This window comes from Ambystoma mexicanum, chromosome 2p (genome assembly GCF_040938575.1).
Source record: "Ambystoma mexicanum isolate Mex_15411 chromosome 2p, UKY_AmexF1_1, whole genome shotgun sequence".
Taxonomy (NCBI): Eukaryota; Metazoa; Chordata; class Amphibia; order Caudata; family Ambystomatidae; genus Ambystoma; species Ambystoma mexicanum.
In genome coordinates, this window is record NC_090923.1 from 1,313,712,480 (window position 1) to 1,313,725,035 (window position 12,556).

The window sequence follows — 12,556 nt, forward strand, 5'->3', positions numbered from 1 at the left end:
CAGGGAACTGTCCCCATGAGCAGAGTAAAAGCATCCTTTACAAATCCTGAGGATCCAATTCTGGAAAGTGTTGCTGCTGAGGAGGAGCAACGTAGTTAATGACAGACTCTTCACCAGGCTCATCTTTCTCCAAGAGTACCCAGCAGAAGCTCTCACTAGTTCCATTCTCTTCACAGATGACAGTTATCCATATGCACATTTTAGATCTCTTGATCAGGGATGATTGCATACCTCGCACTCCATAAATACAGATACTGGGAAGTGCAAGTGTGACGCAGATGAGCCGACGCTTCGCCCCTAAGGAAGGCCCAAGTAAAGAATGAGATAGGTACTAGTGCTGCCTGAAATTGGGTCTGCTGCACCCCTCACTTTTCCCGCCTTACTTCAATGTGGGGCTTGTGTGGCTCACTGAAATGGCTGCAGGCTCTGATGCCTCCCTCAACAGCACCCTGGCGCCAATGTCGCTCTCCCGGCGGCGGGTGTTCAGAAGAGTTCCCTGGTCATGCAGGATGCCTAACTGCCATGGAGAAGGCAGCTGATGTTTGCATCAAAAACAAGTCTCCACCCACATTGGATTAATTTGCTGGTGACACTAAGGCTTACAGACCTCTAACCTTCATCCCTGAGCATCACCATTTAGCTGGCAAGGAGCAACAGGAGGTTGTCCGTCCCAGGGCTTGCAGGAGCCACTTTGCAGCAGATGCCATCTTGGCAACGCCCCCTTTTATACTATTTTTGATTACCACAAGAGGGGTTTTGCAATCACAACAGGTTGCGTTTTACCTATTTTACAGATATATCTGGACTATAAGCTTGTATATGTACATGAATTGGTTGCTTGTGTTTCCGTGCAGAGGGGACCTGGCCTAGTAGTTCGGACTGGGCTGCTCACATTGGCAGCAGTACATGGCTGATTTGCATACGGCTAGACCCCTTTTGCAATGGCGCAGATGGGCTAAAAAATTATGGTGTGGAAGGTTGCCCAGAGCAATTCCAGTGGTCCAGATTCATTCAAAATCTTCCACCCATCATTTTCTTGGTTATACACAATATAGTTTACTCACTGTAATCATATTTCTGGTACTTGTCTCTGCTTAGATTCACATGCTGTGCAGAGTCCGACATCTACTGGTAAATGCAGAGTATTGCGATACTGTAGATTTCACCTACTCAGAAATCACCAAACATTTTTTTTTCTTCAAATTGGTTAGTTAAGTGGGTCAATTTAAAAACATAGATGGGGTGGGGCAAGGGGATAGGATAAGTTAGGTAAGTGGTGGGGCGGCGGGGGTCTCCCCCTGCATAATAAAAAATAAATTCAAAGACCAAAAAATTGGATGATTTCTCCTTTAGGTGAAGAGGATTCGGATATCTGCAGTATTGCATCTTTTTTTCGAAGATCGAAAAGGGACATCGACCTGAGTGTGCCTGTAAGACTATCCCTATCGTGACGTGTAGTGTACCCATGATTCCTCGCGCGTTGAGGTTCCGCAGTTGTTTTTGTTCTGCAATGAGGGAGCCTGAGATAATGCACGAGTGAGTACAGAATGAAGGAAGGTGTAAGATGTCAATGTTCCTTCAACTCCAAGAGGGGACGAAGGGTGGGTGCATGTGAATCTCAGCAGATCCAAGCGCCAGAAATCCGATTACATTGAGTAAGACATGTCTTTTGATGCTCGTGAATCTGCTTAGAATCACATGCTGTGCATAGACTGGCGAGCAGTACCAGGAGATGGTGGTGGGATGTGTGAAAGAACAGTAGCAAAGAGATGTCTTGGCATTGCCTGACCCACTTGAGAATCAGTCTTAGAGTGTATATCTAGGCAGTAATGTTGGGTGGAGGTGTGAACAGAACTCCGGGTAGCTGCCTTGCAAAAAGAGTCTAGAGGAACACTTGCAATAAAAGCTATAGTATGTCCTGTGTCTCGAGTAGAATGTACTTTAGGCATCTCTCAAAGCCAAAGAGTAACACTTGGATGCTTTAACATTCCATCTAGAAATAGGTGACTTAGAGATAGTGCACCCTTCTTTACCAGAGGCAACAGATACAAAGAATTGATCTGTCTTTCGAAGTGGTTTAGTTTTATCAAGGTAACACACCACTGCTCTCCTTACAAATAGTGTATGGAGGCTTTTTTCAGCTGAGTTAGTGGGATGTCGAACGAAAGTTGGAAGTTCAATGGACTGGGTTACATGGAACTCAGAAATGAATTTCAGCGCAAAGCGTAGGTGTGTGCACAAAACCACTTTATCCATGTGAATGGTAACAAATGGGTCCCAACTGACAGAGCCCGTCGTTCACAAACTCTTCTAATAGAAGTAATAGCCACCAGAAAGGCTGTTTTATTGGTGAGAGCCTTAAGACTAGCTTTGTCCATTGGCCCAAAAGGAGGTCCCATGAGTTTAGTGAGGACAATATTCAAGTCCCATCTGGGAATTGGATTAGAAATAGCTGGGTGAAGTTTTTGCCCCTTCCATTACATGGACATTGCACCAGGGAACCTTGCTTTGAGAGGTGGTACAAGTAGGAAGGGCAGCAAGGTGAACCTTTAGTGAGTTTAAAACTAGTCCTGAATCTAAGAGGTGAGTTAGATAAAGGACTGCGTGTGTGGGTGATGTGAGAAACCAGAGGGTGTCTCACCCGCTAGACCCCGGTGATCTCTCTCTCTCTCAGGTGGCCAGTTCATGGCCATCGCCTTTGAATCCAACCCTGGGGCGGACCAGTGTAGGAGGATCACCTGGGTGAGGGTTCTTCGGGGAGTGGGACACCTGATGGCGAGACGCGGTATCTCCACCCCAACCCCTATAATACCTTTACTAAATCCTACCAGGTAGGATACCTGGGAACTATAACCTCCCCACCCCCTTCCCTACACAAACACTTTCACACAGACAGCCCGCTCTGGGAGAAAACCAACTCATACCCGTGCATTGTACCCGACATGCCCCACTACTATGGTCAGGCAATTACTGTTAACCTTAACCACTGACACCTGACTTCCATTAAGGTTCCCCACATGGATAAAAGGCAGAGCACGAGAGCACACTCTGAGTGAGGCAAAGCACACAAAGGAACAGCGTTTTCCAGGCGACAGCTGAACGAGGGGAGAATGGTGACAAACCGAGAAGGGAGAGCAAGGAGGGACATACAATTGACCCTTCCAGCGAGAAATTCCAGAAACCTTCAGATTAAAAGGCGTAAGGACAGGAAACCAGACTGAAGAATCCTGTGTGACAGAGATTCCCGGGGCCCTCCTGCATGACTGGCTGAGTCGGGGAGGAGCAGCAGCCGATGTGGTACCGTCCTTGGCTCCATGATCAAAGCAGCGCCAAAGAAATCAACACAGCCGGTGAGAGTTGGGGAGACCGACGCAAGACCAGTCTGTGTTGAAGTCAAGGTTGCAAGCAGCAACATTGTATGAAGAGCGCAAGAGCAAAGTATATTAACGGATGTGATGAAACATGCGAGTAAAGCTCAATTGCCGATGAATGTTTGAACTTTAATATGAATCAGATAAGGTACGAGACAAAGTAACAGAGTGGTCCGGCACAGCGGGTGTTCTCAATCGAAGGTCTGTGTGTGATGTACCCAGCCAAAAAGTGGCAGAAACAAAAGCAATAAAGTGAAACTTATGGATCAAGTAAATCGAAGTGCTCCTGCAATGGTTTAAGAAAAATCCATTGCACAGTCAAAAGTCTTCATATTTTGATAACAAAAAGAAAGCAAAGAAAGTGAGATTATAAGGTCCGAGCCCGGTCGAGGGAGACCCGTGGACCGAACCTGATTGAGGAGGACCAATTGTGAACTTGTGTTTAAGGGGGTCTGAGCCCGACTGAGGGAGAACCATGTCAAACAAACCTGAGAACTTGTGAATGTGAAAATCCTGGTGAGAAAGGAACTTTGGTACTTGTTTGTTACGCCAGGAACTTTGCAATAAGACTTTTATTGGGAAAGAGACCTTGGCTCAGAAGACCTAGATACCTATGTTTTGAACTGCATCCTCGTGGCAGAGAATGCAGAGTGTGCGAAGTTTGAGTGTGCCACCTTGTCCCATGCTGAAAACGTGGGGAAGGGAAACCAACTGCTCAACTATCCTGACATATTGTTTATTGAATACTTTTCTTTTTCATATATTGTTTTCCCACACCATTTGTATTTAGAAGCAAGGATTGGCAATAGGTTTATTACTATAGGCCCTTTTATTTTGACAGACTCCACTAGGACTGTGTTATTTGATGGTTGTAGCTTGCTCCCATCCTTAGATTTAGGGTTAGATAGCCGTTCAATCAACCCATTGAAGTTCAATAAACACCCTTGAACTGTGTTCACTTGCATCTGTCTTCACTGCCCGATACCATGCCTTCCTTACAGTGAACAGTCAATTGGATTGATGTTTGCACCAAATGACAAAACGTTTCCATTTAATGGAATAACAGTGCCTAGTATTAGGTTTTCTTGCTTCTCTAATGATGTCCATACATCTTTGAGGCAGCTGGAGATGCCCAAACTCAGGAGCCATGCTGCTAAATTGAGAGTTTGAGGGCATGGGTGCAGAGTTGTTCCCTGATCTTAGGACAGCAACCCCATACACGTGTTTCAGCCTTGTTGGGCCTCATCAGTGAGGTGAAGCTTTGTCTCTCTGAGCACAGTGAGCAGGGAGTCCACGTCTGGTTGCCCCCAGGCAACTCAGAGTGACCAACCCCAAGTTCCTTGCAAACATTTCAAAGAAGGTAGCAGGCGCTCCTCTCCAGAAAGAACCTGGCATGATAAGCACAGCTTCACCTCACTGATGAGGCCCAACAAGGCTGAAACACGTGTATGGGGTTGCTGGTGGTACTCTTGTTCAGAGAGGAATTGCCATAGCATTTCGGTGCTGGCCTCCCCATGTGGGCGGGACAAAGACTGATATGCAAATGGATATTTCCCATCTGTGAAAGGTACAGTGAGCAAAAAGCGTGTGCTGCAAACTCATCTCAGAACAGGTTATCATGCCATGTTCTTTCTGGAGAGGAGCGTCTGCTACCTTTTTCAAAATAAAGAAAAATAGGGTTCACTTTTCTTATCTATCCCTGTCCTTTTGGGTAGATTCTGTGACAGCCAATGGGATGTCTAGTATCTAGCTCCACCCTAGAGGCCATCTTCAGATTCTAACCCCAGAAAGCTACCTATGTGGTAGCCTCACGCTTCTTGGGATGGATGGCGGGCGCATGTGAAATCATGAAAGATACCAGTGTTGGAGAACAGGAGTTACAGGTAAGCAACATATTCCTTCTCCAGCATCTCTTTCATGGATTCACATGCTTTGAATAGAATGGATATCAGTAGATATTAGACAAGAAACTGAGGTGCAAGGGGAGAAAGGACTACCTCATTCCAAGATGAGCAGCAATAAAGCTCTCCCAACATTTGCTTCTGACTTGTTCAGCCCTTCCATGGAGTAGTGCTTCACGAAGGTGTGCAGCACTGCCCAGGTATCAGCTAGCAGGACTCCTGTCTACAACACTGCTGATGAACCCATCACTGTTGTGGAATGAACTCGAATTGGCCCTTGTAGGGGTCTGTTTGCATTTGTATAGTATTTTGAAATGGCAGACGTGACCCATCGGGCTATGTTCTCCTTAAAGATGGGTTGACCTCTGTTTGGACCACCAAAAGCTACAGACAATTGCAAAGTTAGTCTAAAAGACTTTGTTCTGTCCTGGTAAAGCTTTAGGGCTTCTTCCGATGGGGTGGATGGATTAGCAAAGAAAGCCAGTAGCACTATTTCCGACTGTAAATGGAATTTTGTAAATACTCTCGGGATAAAGCTTGGATTTGTTTTTAAGATTACTTTCTTAGACTTGAAGCAAAGGCATGGTTCTTTCATTGATAGCGCTTGGATTTCTGACATTCGCCTAAACTACGTTACTGCTAGTAAAAAAAACATCTTCCACAATACACATTTAATATGGGCAGTGTGTGTGTGTGTGGTTTGTGTGTGTGTGTGCGAAAATGGCATCTTCCTCCTTTGTGAAAAGTAGAGTGAGCTAAAAGCGATGGCTGCGGACTCTCAAAGTGGGAAAAAAATACAGAACAGGTTATCATGCCGTGTTCTTTCTAGAGAGGGGTGCCTGCTACCTTTTTTGTAAGGGCGCTCTCATAGACAAGGGCGCACCTGTAGATACTGCAGTCCTCATTTGAGGAGCCATTCTCGTAGTTGAGGCTTTCTTGTACACTAGGCTCTTATGGACTAGTATCGTTGACGAGTCTCTCATAACCATGCCTGTCACTTCTTGTTGACGAGGCTCTCTCGTAGATTAGCCGTCGTTGATGAGCCTTTTTATTGATGATGCTCTCGTAAGCTAGGCTGTTATTGACGAGAATTTCTCATAGACAAGACTGTTATTGATACGTTTTTATCATAGATGAGGCTCTCTCGACAAAGCTCTCCTGTAGACGAGGCTCTCCTGTAGATGAGCCTGTCATTGACTAATATTTCTCATTGAGGAGTGTCTCTCATTGACAAGGCTCTCTTGTAGACAAGCCTTTCTCACAGACTAGGCTCTACTGTACACGAGGCTCTCCCGTAGACGGGCTGCCTCATAGACTAGCTTGTCATTGAATAGTATTTCTCGCTGATGAGCCTCTCTCATGGACAAGCCTTTCAGGTAGACAAGCCTTTTCTCATGGAGAAGCCTATCGTAGACTAGGCTCTCTCATGGACGAGCCTGTCATTGACAAGGCTCCCTCATAGACTAGGCTCTCATAGATGAGAGTTTGAGGTAGACAAGTCTCAAGTGGACCAGCCTGTTGTAAACTAGGCTCTCTCATGGACGAGCCTTTCTTGTTTTCCTTTTTGCTTTCAGAAGAGGAAGGAAATCTGTCTTCAGATCTGTCACTTTTTATAGCATGAGGTTTATCAATGCTCCTGACAGCAGCCATCTTAGAAGACTCACGCTCTGATGGAGGATACTTCCCCCTCATCTAACCAACATACTAGGCATCTGCTCATCTTGGTGTTCTTTCACTGAAAGTACTGCACATTTCAAAGTCTTCTTGTATATGGTTGGGGAATAGGCAGTACATGCCCTCAGAGAGCATATCCTGCTGAAAGAGGGATTTCATTGCGTTCCCTTCCATGATAATCCCATCCCACTTATCTGAAGTAAGAAGAAGTTTGAAAACCTCTGCTGCCTTGCTGCTGAAGATCTTTCTTTAGCAAATGTCCTTGAAAATATATTAGTTGATACAAGTTTTCTCACAGGAGAAAAGGGTTAGAGGACTCCTCAACACGACGTGCAGTAAGAATCTGAAGATGCCCACTAGGGTGGAGCTAGATACTCGACGTCACATTGGATGGGGCAGAATCCACCCAAAAAGGACAGGGAAAGATTACAAAAGTGAACCAAACTTTCTTTAATATGTTATGTAATCTGAAGTTACCGAGAATTCACAGCCTGATGGGGAATAGTCAAATGTATGAGAGTCCATGAAAGATCTTATGCTGGAGAATGGGACCTTTTAAGAACGTCATTAAACTTATCAGAGAAGCCAATACATTCAGATACCTTTGCCATGCAGTTTTCAAACCTTTCTCTAGTCCGGGAAGTGGATTCAGAAGTTTCTGGAAGTGGAAAAGCCAGCTCATGAAGCAGGGTTTCTGGGCCTTTGCTGGGACTGGGATAAAGGAGAGGAGGCCTGCGTAAACCCTGAGGGCAGAGAAGGGGCTTTTTGGGGCCTAGGACCATGAAGAAGGGGCTTATGAGTTTTTCCTAAAGAAGCATGTTTCGACGCATTGGAAACAGGCGTCGGAATTTTAGGGGAGGCACCCTGGGTAACCGAAGACTTGGTACCATGCGCCAACTGTGATAATTGAGATGCATCTGGCCCAAACCCTTGACGTTCACCAGGTCCCATCGAAACCTTAGACGGGCCTGCGGGTGGCGAAGACTTTTTGGACAGTTCTGTCGATGAAGGCCTAGGGGTGGTGTGCTTGGCCTTGGAAAGTGTTTGTACCCCCTTGTCGCCAGGGTGTGATTTCCCCATAGCATGCGCTTGGCCTGCCTGGTGGGCTGGGGACAGGCACACGGGAGTCAGCCGACTCTGCAACAATGTCACTGTCCTCTGAAATGGAGCTTTGGCTGCTAGAAGAGTCCTCTTCCAAGGCGCCAGCGAGAGAATGAGATTCGGCCTGCATAGTATAGGCCGGCCACCGCTTTGTGCACCTTTCTTTAAACGTCTTGGGCCTAAAAAGTCGGCAGGCCTTTCAACGCTGCCCACCGTGGTCACGAGGTAGGCAGTTGTTGCACTACCTATGGGTGTCTTTCTGCAGAACCTTCGTGTTGCAGGAAGGACAACATTTAAACTGTGCTCTCTCCATTGTAAAGTGGAAAGAGAGCAGCCAAACAAAGACTGAGGAGGGAAAGGAATGAAAAGCCATTCTCGAAAGAGAAGTGTAAACAAGGTTCCCCACTCTCCCTACTGTAAGGCTGAAGGCAAAGGCAGACGACAGCTGTCGAGTAGTCAACGGAGATCCACAGGACAGCAAATAGGAACAGTCGTCGAAGAAGTCATCGATGGATGCATCGAAGACACGCGGAACAGCAATAATTCTTGTAAACACGAGCCCTGCATGAAAAGCGAATGACCAGAACGGTGAAACAAACATTCTAGGGGACCTTGACGTGTGAGGGATCATGGGTAAACTACAAGTCACGATAAGGATAGTGTTATAGGCACACTCAGGTCGACGTCCCTTTTCAAACTTTGAAAAAAAAGATGCAATACTCTGCGATTACCACTAGATGTCTGACTGAATGCACAGCATGTGATTCTAAGCAGATTCACAAGCATCAGAAGAATTATTACAGACACTTGAGTGTTAAAATGTTTTATACATATTGATAGATTATATAAATAATGTTTCTGGAGATGCACAACTAGTCACACTTTTGTTATGTAGAAATTATGAAAATATAATGCTATCATGTTCCTATATTTAATCACAATATGGACAGATAATCATGAGCCTTTTTAGAAACCAGATAAATGAGCACGAGAGCTTGGTAGAGAACAGCAAAACAGTTGTTAATAGATAGATGCAAATAGGAGCCTTTTAGTGGGGGTACATATATGCATTTCAATAAGCATAATTTAATTAGACCAGGTTGACTACAGCAGCAATACATTCCGTAATATTTCAACGTCACAGGGAAAAAAAGCAGAAAAAAATGACATGGGGTTGCCTTATAATTGCTACAAACACGTGTAGAAATGGAAAGAGTCTGATAGGGTGGGTGAAATTAATCATATAGGCATTGGTCCCCATAAGATGTCATGTAGCAACCATTTAATAGATTGATCCGTGGGAGGTTTATATTATCAGAACCACAGAAAGAACAACGAAGTGGATGGTGAAACTTGAACCTCACCGAGTATGGCCCTAGTTTTTCTTGGTTTATTAATATGATCAACCTTTATTCTTTTATTAAGTGTTGCAACACTGCCAATCAAGCAGCAATCACAAACTGCACAAGGATACATAATAAAATACAAATTAAAACCAATTTAAAAAAATGAAAATTGAGAAGTTACAACCAAATTGGTCTTACAACAGTTCCCAGGAAGTTTGATGTACATCTCACTCCTGCTGGGCAGAACATTCCAAACCTTGGGAGACGCACTTAACAAGGTGAAACCTACCAGCATCTAGTGGAGATTCCTTGCTCGATACAAATGAGGACTTCAATGAAATGCTAAAATGAATGCTTTCACTTTCTCTACATTAAGTCAGATTGCTAGATTATCTTTTCCTTGAATACTGTCACTTGCTTGTGGTATCCAAATGATTACACTTATGCTGCAACATGGTTGATGGTGGTTTTATTACCAGCAACCAAATCACGTTATCAAATTCCTGACGCTATGTGGGCTGTTGTTACTGCACAACGACTATGCGGGAAATCCTTTCCCACCCCCTGTTGTCCTCCGGGGTCGTCCTTGTCTGATATCCAATTGGAGCATATAACTGTGCCTAGCTGCTGCTCCCTCGTGATTGGTGATCCCCAGTTCCCTTAAGCCTTGCTGAGTGTAATGACACGGCTCCAGGTAAACCTTCAGTGTCAAACTCAGCTTTTGCCCTAAACCCACTAAGTCTCTTCACATGCGACTGGGTGCGAGACCATGGCGATCCCAGCCTCCTGTGCCGATCGATGGGCCGTAGGTCCCTCGACTCTCAATATGCCCAGTAAAACACCTCTTCAGCGGCGCTCTCCCCTTCTCGCCCTGCTGGCTCTCCTCCTCGTTCCTTGCGCCAGCCCTGCGAGGAAGAGAAAAATAAAATAAACTCCAATTAGACCCGACCCTGCTCACCTGGCTCCCCACCTGTCTCTGCTTTACCCATTGCCTCGCCGCACAGCAACACCTCCTCCTCCATCCACCCTTTCAGTCCCTGCAGCCTTCCTAACGATGTGCTCCATTCACCCCCGTCACTGCTTTTCATCTCTGCTGTCCAACTGCTCGCAGCAGCAGCCGTCCCTATTATGCTGTCCGGCACTCGACAAGCCGAAGATCGGTTTAGGCTGGAGCCACATTCCTGGGAACAGGGTTCCCACTTCACTTGTTCTGGAACAATACTGCTCTTACACCCACCTACGATGCATCAGTATGTAGGCAGAAGGGTGCAGAATAGTCAGGACAATGGAGCACGGCATGTTCATCCATAGCTTCTTTCAGATCATGGAATGCCTGTTCAGCCTCTTTTTGGTTGCCTGCTGTTTTCGGGGTCATAGCTGTTTTCAATAGATCGGTAAGAGGTGCTATCTGGATAGAGAAGTGGGGAATGAATAGTCTATAGTATCCCACAAATCCCAGAAAGGCTCTTATTTGCCTGGTGTTGGCTGCAAAGGGTAGTTTGTTGATTGCCTCGAGTTTATCTTGCTGAGGGAAAATTGTTCCCTGCCCCACGTAATCTCTCGGATACTTGGTATGCGAGAATGCTACCAAGGGCTTCTTTGGATCAATGTCAAGTCTGGCATTTTGTAGAGTCTCAAAGACTGCTCGCAGATATTTGAGGTGGGACTACCCGGGAGCTGGTTTACACAATGTCCCCCAGGTAGGCCCCAGCATATTGTTCATGCCCTCTTAAAATGGAATTCATTAGATGTTGGAAGGTTGCTGGGACCCCATGTCAGCCAAACAGAAGCACTGTGAACTAATATAATCCGGATGGAGTGGCAAAAGTGGTTTTCTCCTTATCCTTATAGCGCAAAGGTATTTGCCAATAACCCTTCGAGAGGTCAATGGTCATGAGATATTGTCATGAGGTACAATGCCTGAAAGCTGTGGTCTAGGTGGGGGATCCGCCATTGATGTTCCGCCACGCTTTCCCTGCAGCATTCTAGCCTTTGTGGTCACTTTCCATAAATACCTCTTAGCCCCTCCCAATGTTGCATTGCAACTTTAGTAGCGTTTTTGCTCCGCTGCAGTACGTCTGTGTGCTCTTGTGCTTTCCTCCCCGCCCACTGTGGATCAGCTTCCTGCAGACTTCTGTTTTCCTTTCCCGTCCGTTTCGTTCAGCTGTGTTCTCCTTACATTGCCAGCTGCGAGTCCCACCTCGCTCCCCTCCGCTAACCGTCCGTCTCTCACTCTCTCGTTTCGTTTCGGTGCTGTCCCATTCGGTTTGGGCAAGACTTACCATACTCTGTACACTATCTTTTGCAAGGGTCGGGTCAGGTCTCTTTCTCTTTCTCTTTCTTTTTCTTTTTGCTTCCATGTTAACTCTTGCTCCGAACGTAGGGTCCAGCTGACAGCAGGGTCCTTTGCCTTCCATTCAGGTCGCTGTTTCTTTGGACGCTCGCAGGTTCCGTCTCTGTCGCTGTCTCTCTCGACTGACCTTTGCGGTCTGTCGGGTCTTTCACTTAACTTTTGCTTTGATTTATCTCCGGTGCTTCCACTCTTTACTTTTTGCATTTTTTTAAAGAGCTCACACAGCCCAGGGGGCATCGAAGCGCTGCTACAGGAATATGTCTTAGTTGCACACTTATAACGCGCTTATTAACCTGAGGTTACTAAGCGCGGACCCAGGGATCAAACCTATGTTGCTTAGTGTCGTCTTGTTTCCAAGGCGAGCATGTTACTGTTAAGCTATCCTCCCGTGACACCCTCCTTTCCTGTTGCCTCCAGACTCTCCCTTGTCTTCTTTTGCTGCAAACCGACCCCCTAGGTTCTCTTTTGCTCATAGCGCAGCTGTGCTTTGGTAATTTACGTCTTCTTCAGCAAGACGTCTGGACTGCTCTTCATTTCAAGTGCCAATCTTCTGTTTGCTGGACTTCCTTCCTACCAGACTCATTGCCATTCATCTCAGAGACTCACAGCACCTTTTGGAGTCTCGAAACCAACCAGAAAACCGACCAGGTTTTTTTTTGTGCCTTTGGGCCTTTTCCCCTTCCTGGGCTGCGCTGGGAGGACATCATTCTTGTTGGTACTGTTTTATCGGTCCAACCAAGGTGGCGAGCTACCGGACCAGACCCTCTTCAAAAAGAAGGGTGCTCCGGAGGACATCTCTGCGGACAACTG

The 12,556-nt window shown here is 46.1% G+C and overlaps 1 protein-coding gene across 1 annotated transcript in view; it reads right to left on the bottom strand.

Moving 5' to 3' along the window:
* Positions 1-12,556, bottom strand: part of BAIAP2L1 (BAR/IMD domain containing adaptor protein 2 like 1) — a 1,517,181-nt gene that overhangs the window by 417,827 nt on the left and 1,086,798 nt on the right. The gene's annotated exons all lie outside the window — the stretch shown is intronic.